We start from the raw sequence: 12099 nt of genomic DNA on the forward strand, positions 1-12099 counted from the left end.
ATTCTGAGAACGCCATCAAATCGGGCGTCTAATTTTACATAAAAGTCCCTTTGACACCAAATTTCTATCTCATCACCGTTTCAGGCTGCAAATTATTGAAAAACACCTCTTTTTTCGCATGTTCAAAAATGGAAGGGGTCGTACCGCCCCTCCGTCACGAGATATCAAAAAACGGACCTCGGATTCGTGATCAGGGACAAAAGTTACCCCTTAGGACAAAGTTTCACGCAAATCGAAGAGGGGTCGGGGCAACTTTTCCCGATTTCGTGTGAGTTGGTAGAGAATTACCCCTATATAAGCCATTTTTGTGTATATAGAGCCAATAGTACTCGAAAATAACATTTGAGAAGGGCGTAAGGTAATTAAATATTTTTGTATTTTGTAATTTAAAAATTACTGTATCTCGAAGCCGTTGCGTCGTATCAAAAAAGGGTCAAAGACAAACTTGTAGGAATTGGACGGGCTTTCTGAAAAAAATACACTGAAACAAAAATACACACCACATGTATGAGATTTTTTGATTTTTAAGTATATAACTTAAATTTAAAGGTGATGTCACGATTTTTTTTCGTTCAAAATTTTTGAGGAAACAGCCTAAGATGTTACCAAAAGACTGACGAAAAATGCAGGATGGTATATCTCTCCTAAAAAAATACAAAAATAATTTCCTAAAACGGGTTTTTTGAAAAAAGGTCTCAACGTCAAAATTTTTGAAAACCGGTAGTGGGAATCGATTCTCAAGACAATTTTACATAAAAGTTTCCATATTTACCATTGTCCTATGTCCTATAATCCTCGGGAAGATACAGCGGTTTTAAAAATAAAAGTGTTGAAAAAAAAAGTTTTTTGGGTGGTTTTTGGCAATTTCTATTTGACAGACTTGGTTTTTCAGTCTCGTAAATATTTTTACCAGAAAGCTCGTCCAATTTTCCATAAGTTTGCCTTTGACAGCTTTTTGATTTATGTCGTTTTTTTTATATTTACGTAATCAAATTTATTTTCCTGGTTTCTACCACACTGAAAAAAATATTCTATTTTCAGTTATGAGCCATGTATTTAAGCTTATATATGTGTGCCCTTACATCCAATTGAAATGCTGTCAAAGGCAAACTTATGGGAAATTGGACGAGCTTTCCGGTAAAAATATTCTCGAGACTGAAAAATCAAGTCTGTCATATAGAAATTGCCAAAAACCACCAAAAAAACCCGTTTTTTCAACATTTTCATTTTTAAGCCGCTGTATCTTCCCAAGGATTGGACACAAGATAATGGTAAATATGGAAATATGTAAAATTGTCTGGAGAATCGATTCCCACTACCGGTTTTCAAAAATTTTGATGTTGAGACCACTTTTCAAAAAAACAGTTTTAGTAAATGATTTTTGTATTTTTTTAGGAGAGATATACCATCCTGCATTTTTCATCAGTCTTTTTGTAACATCTTAGGCTATTTCCTCAAAAATTTTGAACGAAAAAAAATCGTGACATCACCTTTAAATTTAAATTTTATACCTAAAAATCAAAAAATCTCATAGATGTGGCGTGTTTTTTTGTTTCAGTGTATTTTTTTCAGAAAGCCCGTCCAATTTCCTACAACTTTGTCTTTGACTACTTTTTGATACGACGCAACGGCTTCGAGATACAGTAATTTTTAAATTACAAAAAAAAAATATTTAAATACCCTACGCCCTTTTCAAATGTTATTTTCGAGTACTATTGGCTCCATATACACAAAAATGGCTTATATAGGCCTAGGATAACATGTCTATAAAGTTTCATTGAAATCGGAGAGGGTCGGGTACAAAAGTACCAGAAAAATTCCGAATTTGAGTTGGAATTGCTCTATAGTACAGTTAAAATTAGTTTCAAAATAAGAAGTTTTAAGTATTATTATAACAAAATTCAAAAATAGAATATATTAACATAGAATATTATTAACAACAAAACAAACAAAAAAATACGGGTCTAATTATTTTGGCAGAAAAATGTTTAGCCCGATCGGAGAACTTTGTTTTCAAATCATGCTGTTTTCGTGGGGATTTGCTGTATTTATGAAGGAATACATAAATCCATCAAATACATATGATTCAATCTTAAGTTAAACGTCATCATCGTGTTTCCCAGGCGATTTTGCATAAGAATCATCTATTTCCTTGTTGGGCAAATTTATATCTCTTGAGATAACGATTTTTCAAGAGTGTTTTAGTTTTATTTTTTTGAAAAAAGAACTATTTTTCAAAGTTTAATGATAATAAAAAACAATACATATTTTTAAATTTTAATGTAAATCTAAGTTTAATAAAAAAAGTTAGTTAATCCACCTTTAGATTATTGCTGCTTTCCTTTCATTCATACAGTGATATCGTCCGATTTAAAAAAAATGCAGACTTTTTTTCAATAAAATACTGACACCGCCTTTGAAGCAAATGATTCTTTCGTGGCGATCAGACTAGGCCATTTAAGGTTATGTTGGAAATCACCCTCTTTTGAAGTTATCTAAGAAGTTTTTAATCATAACTTTCAAATAAATAAAATAAAACTTAACCATTTTCAACACCAAGCTGTGGAACCCAAAACTGGACCAAGTAGACCACATCCGGACGAAATTCGTTCAGCCAAATCCGAAAAAATCAAGTGCACTTTTTTGATCAACATTCACACACACGCATAGACCTTTGTTTAGAACTTGTGTCAATTAACAGCTTGACTGCATGTAAAAAATCATTCAACTACAAGAAAATGGATTTTGGAATTTTTTGATGAAAAATTTTAAACTTGCCTCTGTGACTAGTTTATTGAAATGAAATTATGTTTTTCATGACAAATACTGGTTTCAGCTCTTGAACTAGCGGTAAAGCTTTTTAGAGTTGGTTTTACTCCAAACAACCCAATGTTTTCAAATATTTGAAGCAAGCTTTAAATATATTTTTGCATTTTTTTAGAACAAACAATAGAAAGTAATTTTTCAATGATTTTTTTGTATTAACATGCAATATAATTTAAATCATACGATAAATTAACATCATTCTACATCTATTTTTTCACATTTAACCCTCTATTACCTGTAGTTGTTCCAGTGCTCCAACATTCTTTTACTTCATTGTAATTTCTTTAGTACTAGGAATTCAACTAATTGAATTAATTCTTTTTGCACAAATTGTTTTGATGAAATTACACCCATCTGTTAAAAGCTTGCCTAATTGTAATAATTTAATACTCATTAAGCAAAATCTATTCCCAGTTGCTTCAAAAATTAATATTATCAGAAATAATTCTGATATCATAATTTCTGATAATTTGATTTATTATAAATAAACCAAACAATACATTCAATTGAACAAAATCATGTTGAGTTTATTTATTATTTTTTCAGAGCATTTTCAAAAAATATTTCCAAAAAATTAAGAAAATGTATACTTCCGCTTGAATTTCGGGAATTCCCGGGAAATTCACATATTTCCCGGGAAACGGGAAATATTTTTTTTTCGGGAATTCCCGGGACGGGAAATTGGACGCTCTATTTTATAGTCAATTCATCAAAATCCACTAGAAATACATAGTCTGATCTCAGATACGTTAAATTATTGTATACACGGAGAAAAATTAGTTCCCAAAATCGTAAACAAGCGTTCATGAAATTTCGAACCACGAACAAAGTTTTTATTTACCAGGGTACGTTTTTTGAAAAACTTTCCTGCAGTTTTGTCAGTTTCACAGTAAAAAATAATGTAAATTTGGAAGCTGTAATTTTGGAAGGTTGAATATTACCTCTTTTATGATGTAATTTTACCTCAATTTAGACTGAAAAAGTGACATTACACCAGAAAAGTGGTAAAATTACACATTTCCAGAGGTAAAATTACACCTTTTTCTGACATAAAAGATGTATCCCTTCCCAGAGGTAATATTACCATGATTTTTTTTCTGTGTTGTTCGTGATTCCGAATTTCTCGCTTGTTCACGTTTTTGAGAACTCTTTTTTTTTCGTGTATGATCCGTTCTCTCTCAATCGTACACAAAAAGAACAAAATTGATATCGACATTTTCTAATCAAGCTTCAGTTCAGTGGGGCTGTCGATACCATCAAAACAAGCAAGAATCTCGATTTTCATCCAAACCGGAGTACTCTCTATTTTCAAAATGCAATAGCTCTGGAACTTAATCAAGGACCAATTTTGAAGAAAATTGGAAGAAGAATCCATTGACGCAGTACCTTCTCTCTGTTAAGTTAAAATTGATTTATTTTTAGGTAATTATTAAACTCTAGCATTCAAAATTTATTATCTCGAGAAAAGTTCTCAATGAATAATAAAGTATTAAGATCTGATAAAATACTTCATAAATAACATCAAACATGGATCTAAAATGTTTGAGACATAGCCATTTTTGGTTTTACTGTTTAAAATATGAGCCACTTCATATTCACTACAAACGGATTTTTGATTTTCGGCGAACAGATTTGTCAAAGTGGTAAAACAGGGAAAATCACAATTAATTAGACTGAGGGGTTGCAAAAATCAGAAAAATAATTTTACTTTGCTTTGGAAGCTCCAGCACATACCTCAACCACACCGGGTACATTTTCGCAATTCCGTCAGCTGCCGCAGACGCGGAAATTCCGTACATACAGTTCACCGCAACGACTTGAACGGCTTCGACTTCAAAGTCGCTTGCCCAACAGCTTCCACTTAAACGGCCACGTACTGTGAAAGTTCGATTAGCCTCCCAACACCATCTTCTCGCTCCCTCCCCCTTTGGGTGGGCCAACCAAACATCTAGGGTCGCCGGTTTTCTCTGGCGAATCTTCCGTTCGACCCCTCCGCTGAGACCATACGGCTTCTGTTGGCCAACCGTGGTGAGAGGGGAACGAGAGGGGGGCGAAATTAATTGAAAAATTGATTAAAATATTATCCGTCATCTACACGCTCGGAAGCAGGGGGGTGAGGAAGGGGTGGTCTTCAGGAGGGTGCTCTATGGGAAAACAGTGAGCTGAATTTGATTGGAGGAAGTGAATTCGGTACGGTTCTTTCTCTCCAGCACACCCCGACCGGATCGTGGACCAACCAACCAACCAGGCCGGCAATAGAAGGGAAATCGAATTAACTGTTATTTGTGGATATAATTTTTCGTCGGAAAGTTCAACTAAGGAAATTAGGTGGCTCATTAGAGAGTTGAGGTGCGGTACGCACTTGGGGTAGCTCCGTTGAGACCCTTAATTCGAGCGAGTTGCGGTGGATTAAGGGAAAACAGATGGTTGGACAGTCTGTGGGTTGGCCAGGTTGAGGTTGTTTTTGGGCTGGTGGTGCGTTACGGTAGGTGGAAAATTATGCATCCATCAAAAGCCGGGTACGGTTTAGCGATTAGCCTAGATTTGGGAGGAAAGGGGTGAAAAACTCTCAGAAGCTGGACGAAATGCCGGATCTTAACCCGATGCTCTCTAATGTTTGAAATTTGTTTCAAAGCTTATGTTGAGACAATGAAACGCTCAATTCTAGAACTTTGATTTCACATTGAAGTTCAAATCAGAACTCAAAATCTGTGCCTTTCCATTCTCGACGGAACAGCTAGAGCCAATTGATGACTTACTCACAGCGGTACACGATCGGCTATTTGTACACATTCGTTCCGTAGAACCTGGTTGCTGCAGCTGCTGCTGCAAAAGTGCACACAACCTTTGAACACACACATCCGAGAGGAAGTATGCGCTCGCGCGAGAACCTTCCCCTTTTGCAATAACTTCCCTGCACGGTACATAAATCTCCAGCACTTGGAGCACCGTCCACCCACCAAGCCCACGTGACTCACCAACACCCTCCGGCAAAGCATCAGCAGCAGCAGACTCGAGCTTTTCTAAGAGAGCCGTGCGGAATGATAACAAGCCTCGAAAGGTCAATAATTCCACCTTTCCCTACCGTATTTATCGTTAATTGCATTTCACTGAATCAGCAATTAATCAAAATTATTTCAATTCAACCGCCGTCCCCCCGGGTTTCCCCCCCACTAGGAAGTGGGGCTTAAGACATTTTGCGCTGATTTTGGAGCAGATTTCTCGGATATTTCAAAATTCTTGGCACATCAAAATCGAACAATTTTGTTTAGTATTCTTTGAACTTCTGAAACTATGATTTACATCTCTAACTAAGAAGTTTTAAGTTTCTCAACTGTCTTCTCCAGTCAAAGCGCACTCCTCTAGCTACTGCTGCTGCAAGCGTCCAGAGTAGAAGTCAATAAGGCTTTTCTTCTCTGGAAGTAGAGGGTGACGAGCGGGAATTCCCGGGAAAAAATTCCAGGGAAATCGACAATTTTTGGACCTCTCGATTCCCGGGAAATTTGGTCGAGAGTCCCGGGAAATTTTCTACTTATAAATATCGAAGCAAAATGTTATAAACTAATCAGAAAAACATTTAAAAATTCGAAATGGTTTAGAACATTGGATGTTCAATGTTCAAGTTCGAATAAACCTATGCTTCTCTAATCTTGTTTTTCAGAAAGTGTAAATTTTAACTTGTCGAAAATTCCAATAACTATAATTGAGAGAAGCCCAAAAAAATGTGGAGCCCAAAATTTACCTTAAAGTAGCAGTTACATCTCAGAAATGAAATACAGTCCAGACTCGATTATCCGAAGTTTCGATTATCCGAAGTTCGATTATCCGAAGGTTTGTATGGGACTTCGGATAATCGAATCACGAACAAAAAAAATTGTTTCGTGTTTCAACATCAAATTCGAGTTCTGCAACAACATTTTAGTCAAATTTGAATCTTGAATTTAAAAATTTCCTAATAATCTTAGAGTAGTTTGGAGTAGTTTAAAGCTCAAAAATCAAAAATAAGACAGCGAAAATTTTTTTTGTCGAGATTCGATTATCTGAAGTTTTATTTATTCGAAGTGAAATTTTGTTGTATAAAGTTTTTTTGTTAAATTATTTTTATTTGTTATTTCTAAGAGGGAACACCCTTTTCAATAAGTTCAATTTCCATATCCTTATTAAGTCATTTTGTGTTTCTCTTCAACCTCAATATTAGATTATATATTAGAAGAAAAAACTCTAGCATTCTGTAAAGATTGTCTTAATCTTTGTTAAGGTCCGATATTTGTGAACATTCGCATTTCCTGATAAATGTAAATATTTCTTCAATGAATATTTCCAGTTTACCTTAAAAAGAAAAAAAACAAGTTCAAATAGTTGTTTTGAGTCGTTATGTATCATATTGCAAAAATCTCGATACTGGGAAATTATATATTTGCTATTTTTTAACTTCACGAAAAACTAATAACAAGTTCATGCAACAAGCTTGTGCAACTTTTGAAAAATCACTCTGTGCGAATTAAGATTCGTAAAATTTTAAACTGCAATTTTGAGTCCCCAAAAGCTCAAAAAACGAACTTGTATTTACAGATTCTAAGAAAAATCTAAAGGTTGAACTAGTTTCCTTCTTAAATTAATATTTCTTTGAATAAGTGTGAATTAATTGTTACTGAATTTATTGAAAAGAAACAAATGTATGACCTTTCTTTTAAAATTATTGGCACTATTGGCATAGTCAAAAAATTCCGGGTCCCGGGAATTCCCGGGAAATGGCCAAATTCAACTCTCGATTCCCGGGAAATTGAAAATCTCGGGAATCGTCACCCTCTATCTGGAAGTCAACTCCCTATGGGTTTCATGGAAACTCTCCTACCGTCAGAGGCAAAGTGCTCACAAGTAGCAGCGGCTAATGTAAGAAGAACTACCGCGCCGAGGGTAAAGGTGCAACCCGATCAAAAGATCAACTGGAAGGCAGTCAGTGTGGTGTACGGTTCGCAAGAAGTGCTGTTCACCAGACCGAGCACAAGGTTGTTTGGAGTGCGCAGAAGGTATCGGGCTTAGTTTGGAGGGTGGGATACGAAACGGGAGAGCAGTATAAGGTGAACTACTGAATTTGATATTTTAACTGGATAGTATATTTTGAAGGTCATGACTATTACTACACTCAACCCCTGGTGGTTGGTCACTTTTTAGTTAGACACTTTTTTAGTTTGTATCCCGTTTGTTGGTCAAAGTCAAACTAAAAAGTGACGAACTGTCTGTAAAAGAGGACTCAAACTAAAAAGTGACCCCGTTCGTTTGATAACAGTTGGTGTCAAACCATAGGGGTTTGAATGAAAAGTATCACTAATTCTTATGAAAAGCGAACCAACTACCAATCTGCCCCTGTCATAAAAAGTAAACAGAAAGAAAACAACAATCTCAATAGACTATTGATTTTTTCTCCGCAATCAATCACCCAACGGGTGATCGAATCATATCGAAAAGATCGTAATCGTACGCAAAAAAGCACCTGTACCTACGCCGACTATGAGTAATCACACACAATCATCTCCTTCTCCAAAACCGCTTCCGAGCCGGTGAAGCGCCGCCATGAACGACGATGATCGTTTGTTGTTTGTTTGTTTTCCGACAGTTTTCGGCACAAAACCTCGGCTATTCGCGCTCTGCTGGGTTTATTTATCTTTCCTTTGAGAGCGCCAGTTGCTCTCGGATGTGATCCTCTCAAACTCAACTCTTTTTCCTATCATCACCGCTCACTGCTTGTTGCTATTTATGTCTACTTATACTCATTTATTGCTCCTTCCGAAACAACGCGCGTCAATCGTTTCTACGTTTGGATCTTTCTTCCTTGGATGGTACGGTAGAACTCCGGTGGAAAGGCACACTTTTACAGAGTTCTTGTGGTGCAAAATTTGAGTTATGAGAATCACAAAGCTAAAAATTTTGCTTCTAGCATCATCGTTGATCGGAAGGCACGCTACTGTAGGGTCTTCGTCGTTCAAACCAATGTAAACAATATAAGGGTCATTCCAGGTCAACTGAGTACACTTTTGGACTCGACCTTCACCGATTTGGACCAAACTTGGAGGGAACGTTCATTTTATAGAAAATTGTCCAAGGAATTCGATAAAAATAAAATTTTAACCCTTAAATTCCACTTATATTATATTTTAACGTTTTAAGTATTAAAAATCAGTTTTGACCAATTCCTTATATTTTTATTTGTTTTATTTTATCACCATCGTGTTCCCCAGACTATTTTACAAAAGAATCAATGTAGACCTCAAAGTAAAATGAACTATTGGCGAGATAAAGCGATTTTACTGAAAAAAGTTTGATTTTGCGCTGCATCTGTCCTATGAATTCAAATCCGAAATAAGTTTCTCACATATAAAAACCGAACTATGCGAGATTGATCCCTTTTTGTTGAAAAGTACACCATGTACTTCCAACTGCTGCGCAAAACCATGCTTTTTTTCAGTAAAAACACTGTATCTCGCCAATAGTTCATTTTAGTTTGAGGTCTACATTGATTATTATGTAAAAATGACCGGGAAACACGATGGTGATAAAATAAATCAAATAAAAATATAATAAACAGGTCAAAATTTATTTTTAATACTTAAAACGTTAAAATATTATATAAGTGGGCATTTAAGAGTTAAAATTTTATTTTTATCGAATTCCTTTCTGTAGAAAGTCTTTTGCTCAAGTATTTGCAAAGTTATGATTAAAAGAAAAAAAAGTATTTTTTGAAAATCGTCAAAAAAGAGGGCGGTCAGACAAAAAATAGAGGGATGGTCAGATCAGCGCCAAACTTGGGGTTTCTGTTAACTATCGATAAATGAACGTTCCCTCCAAGTTTGGTCCAAATCGGTGAAGGTCGAGTCCAAAAGTGTACTCAGTTGACCTGGAATGACCCATAAATATATTGACCGGGTAATAATAGCCCAAAACAGACAATTCCTTACTGAAGCGTGTACTTGGTTTGACAGCAAATGAAAAGAGGCGCGGAAGTGTGAGTGTGATTTAATTGTGCTGGAACCGGTTGGAGGAATCCGGCACAGGACACGACGTAAGCGGACATGAGGTCAGCGGGTGATTGGGAGATTAAGGAGTCCCGGCTGCGACTCTACAGCTACCAGATCAGGTTCAATAGAGTGCACCAAACATAGTCCAACCGTACCTAGTCTGGCAGTCAATTCGTAGACGACGTACCATGTTGTGGCTCTGCCCTTCCGTCGGACGAATAGCTTTTACGAGCAGCTTTTAGTTCGGGTTGTAAACTTTTACGATTGACTTTTCATCGCCTTATCAGATGTGAAAAGTCGCGCCGGTCGAAGGCCATCGCACGTGCGTCCTCAAAGAACATGTGTTTTAGAGGGGGAGGTCGGTTAGCCGTTAAATGGTTGTCCCCGGATTTTGTACCAGCTTAGAGAAAGCTCTCCGTTTGCTCATTTAGGAGGCTGGCTGAGGAGTGGCAGATTTTTATCATCTTTAAAACGTGATTAAACGAGCAACAGTGTGAGCTTTGACACGCTGACATCGGGAATGGCGTGATAATTGGGTTTGATTGGGACTGTCAAGCTTACTTCAATTAATTTGTTGAAAAATCTTCAGCAAAACTCTGGTGACTGATGACATTGTCAAAAAATGGAATAGCTTCGGTTGGAGACGGTAATTTTAGCGGTTTACAGACTGGATTTCGCCATGTATATAAGATGAATAATAATTTACCAAAACAGGTTACCTAGGAATTGATAATTTGGAATAAAATCAAAACCAGATTCTCAGCACCATGACATCCGTCCATTGCCGCTCCTATCTCCACCGGTTTATCAGGTAAAATAGAACCTGATGAGTGTTATGAATAAAGGACTGCATTAATTATATGTTATAATAATCCTTTGTTATACCAAATTAAGCATTAATTAAACTTACAGTTATAGATCGTCAAAATTTACCTGCAAAGAGAAGAAAAATATGATTAGTTTTATGTAATATCTCAATCAAGACAAACAAAATAGAGAACGTATGTATTTTCCTTGGACAACAAATAATTACTTATAAATCCATAAAATCTAAGAAAAAACTCATTCCCGAGTCAAACACGTCTCGGAAAAAACTGCTCAAAGCACACAAAATCAGTCTTCAATTGCCCTCGTATAGCTATAAACTGAAAAAAAGTACAAAGAAAAACCTTCCTCATCGATAGCTATCATGACCATAATGTTCTCATCAAGTGGAAGCGCCAGGTGCCATCAATGCTGATGCTGTTGTTGCTGCTACTCCACACCAACTCCAACTCCCCCCTGAAGAGATGATGATCATCTTCATAATCTCCTTCTCGGTAGCAATAACCGAAAAAGAACAACCCTCCGCTCCACCCTTCCCCTCATTCAGCCGCAACTTTCCGTAACATCCGGAACCTCCGCGGCATCGAATCCGAAAGGCACAAATCAACCGAATCGCGATCGCGGAAGGAAATCGAGTTGAAACTTGGTGAAAGAAACCCGCGAGATCATCGTGTAACATTTTTGCTGGGTTTGGTTGGGGAGGAAAAAGTGGGTAGAAATTACACTTGTTTCACCGCGGGAATTCGCACAGGTTGGGGAGGGGGGGCTCCTTCCGCGTCTTCCCCCAGCCAAAAGCAAACACACAAACTTGCAGGTAAAACAAATTGAATAAATCGAACAAATTGAGCGCGGGCAATTCAGAAATCGAGAGGGCTTATCGAGAGGCGAGAGTTTTCCAAACACACACACACTAATTGCCATCTACCACAATGTAACTTTCTTCCTATAACTGTTTAGGGTGGCGACTCTGAGTTAATTTGAGATTTTTTAATCAATTTGGAGATTGTCTGTTTTGGCTCACCTTTTAACACTGTCTCTGATTTTCGACTATCTTTGCTGCATTTGCTATCTTTACTGTATTATTTTCTTTGTTGTCTCTGCTTTATTACCCTATGACCTTTTTTTCTCAGCTGTCTCTATTGTCTCTGATATCTAAGCTGTCCCAGATGTCTTCTTTCTCAATTCTGTCTCAACTGTCTCTGTTGTCTTTGTTATCTCTCTCTATCTTTGTTGTCTCAACTATCTTTTCTGTCTTTGTTATCACAACTATCCCTGCTGTCTTTGTTGTTTCTACTCCCTCTGATATCAAAGCCTGGTTAACTATCACTTAGCTCTACTGTCTTTGCTGTTTCTACCGTTTCTTTTGAATTTGCTGTTTTTGTTGTCTCTGTTGTCTTCGATGCCTGTGTTGTCTCTGCTGCCTTCTTTTCCT

Source organism: Culex pipiens, chromosome 2 (genome assembly GCF_016801865.2).
Source record: "Culex pipiens pallens isolate TS chromosome 2, TS_CPP_V2, whole genome shotgun sequence".
Taxonomy (NCBI): Eukaryota; Metazoa; Arthropoda; class Insecta; order Diptera; family Culicidae; genus Culex; species Culex pipiens.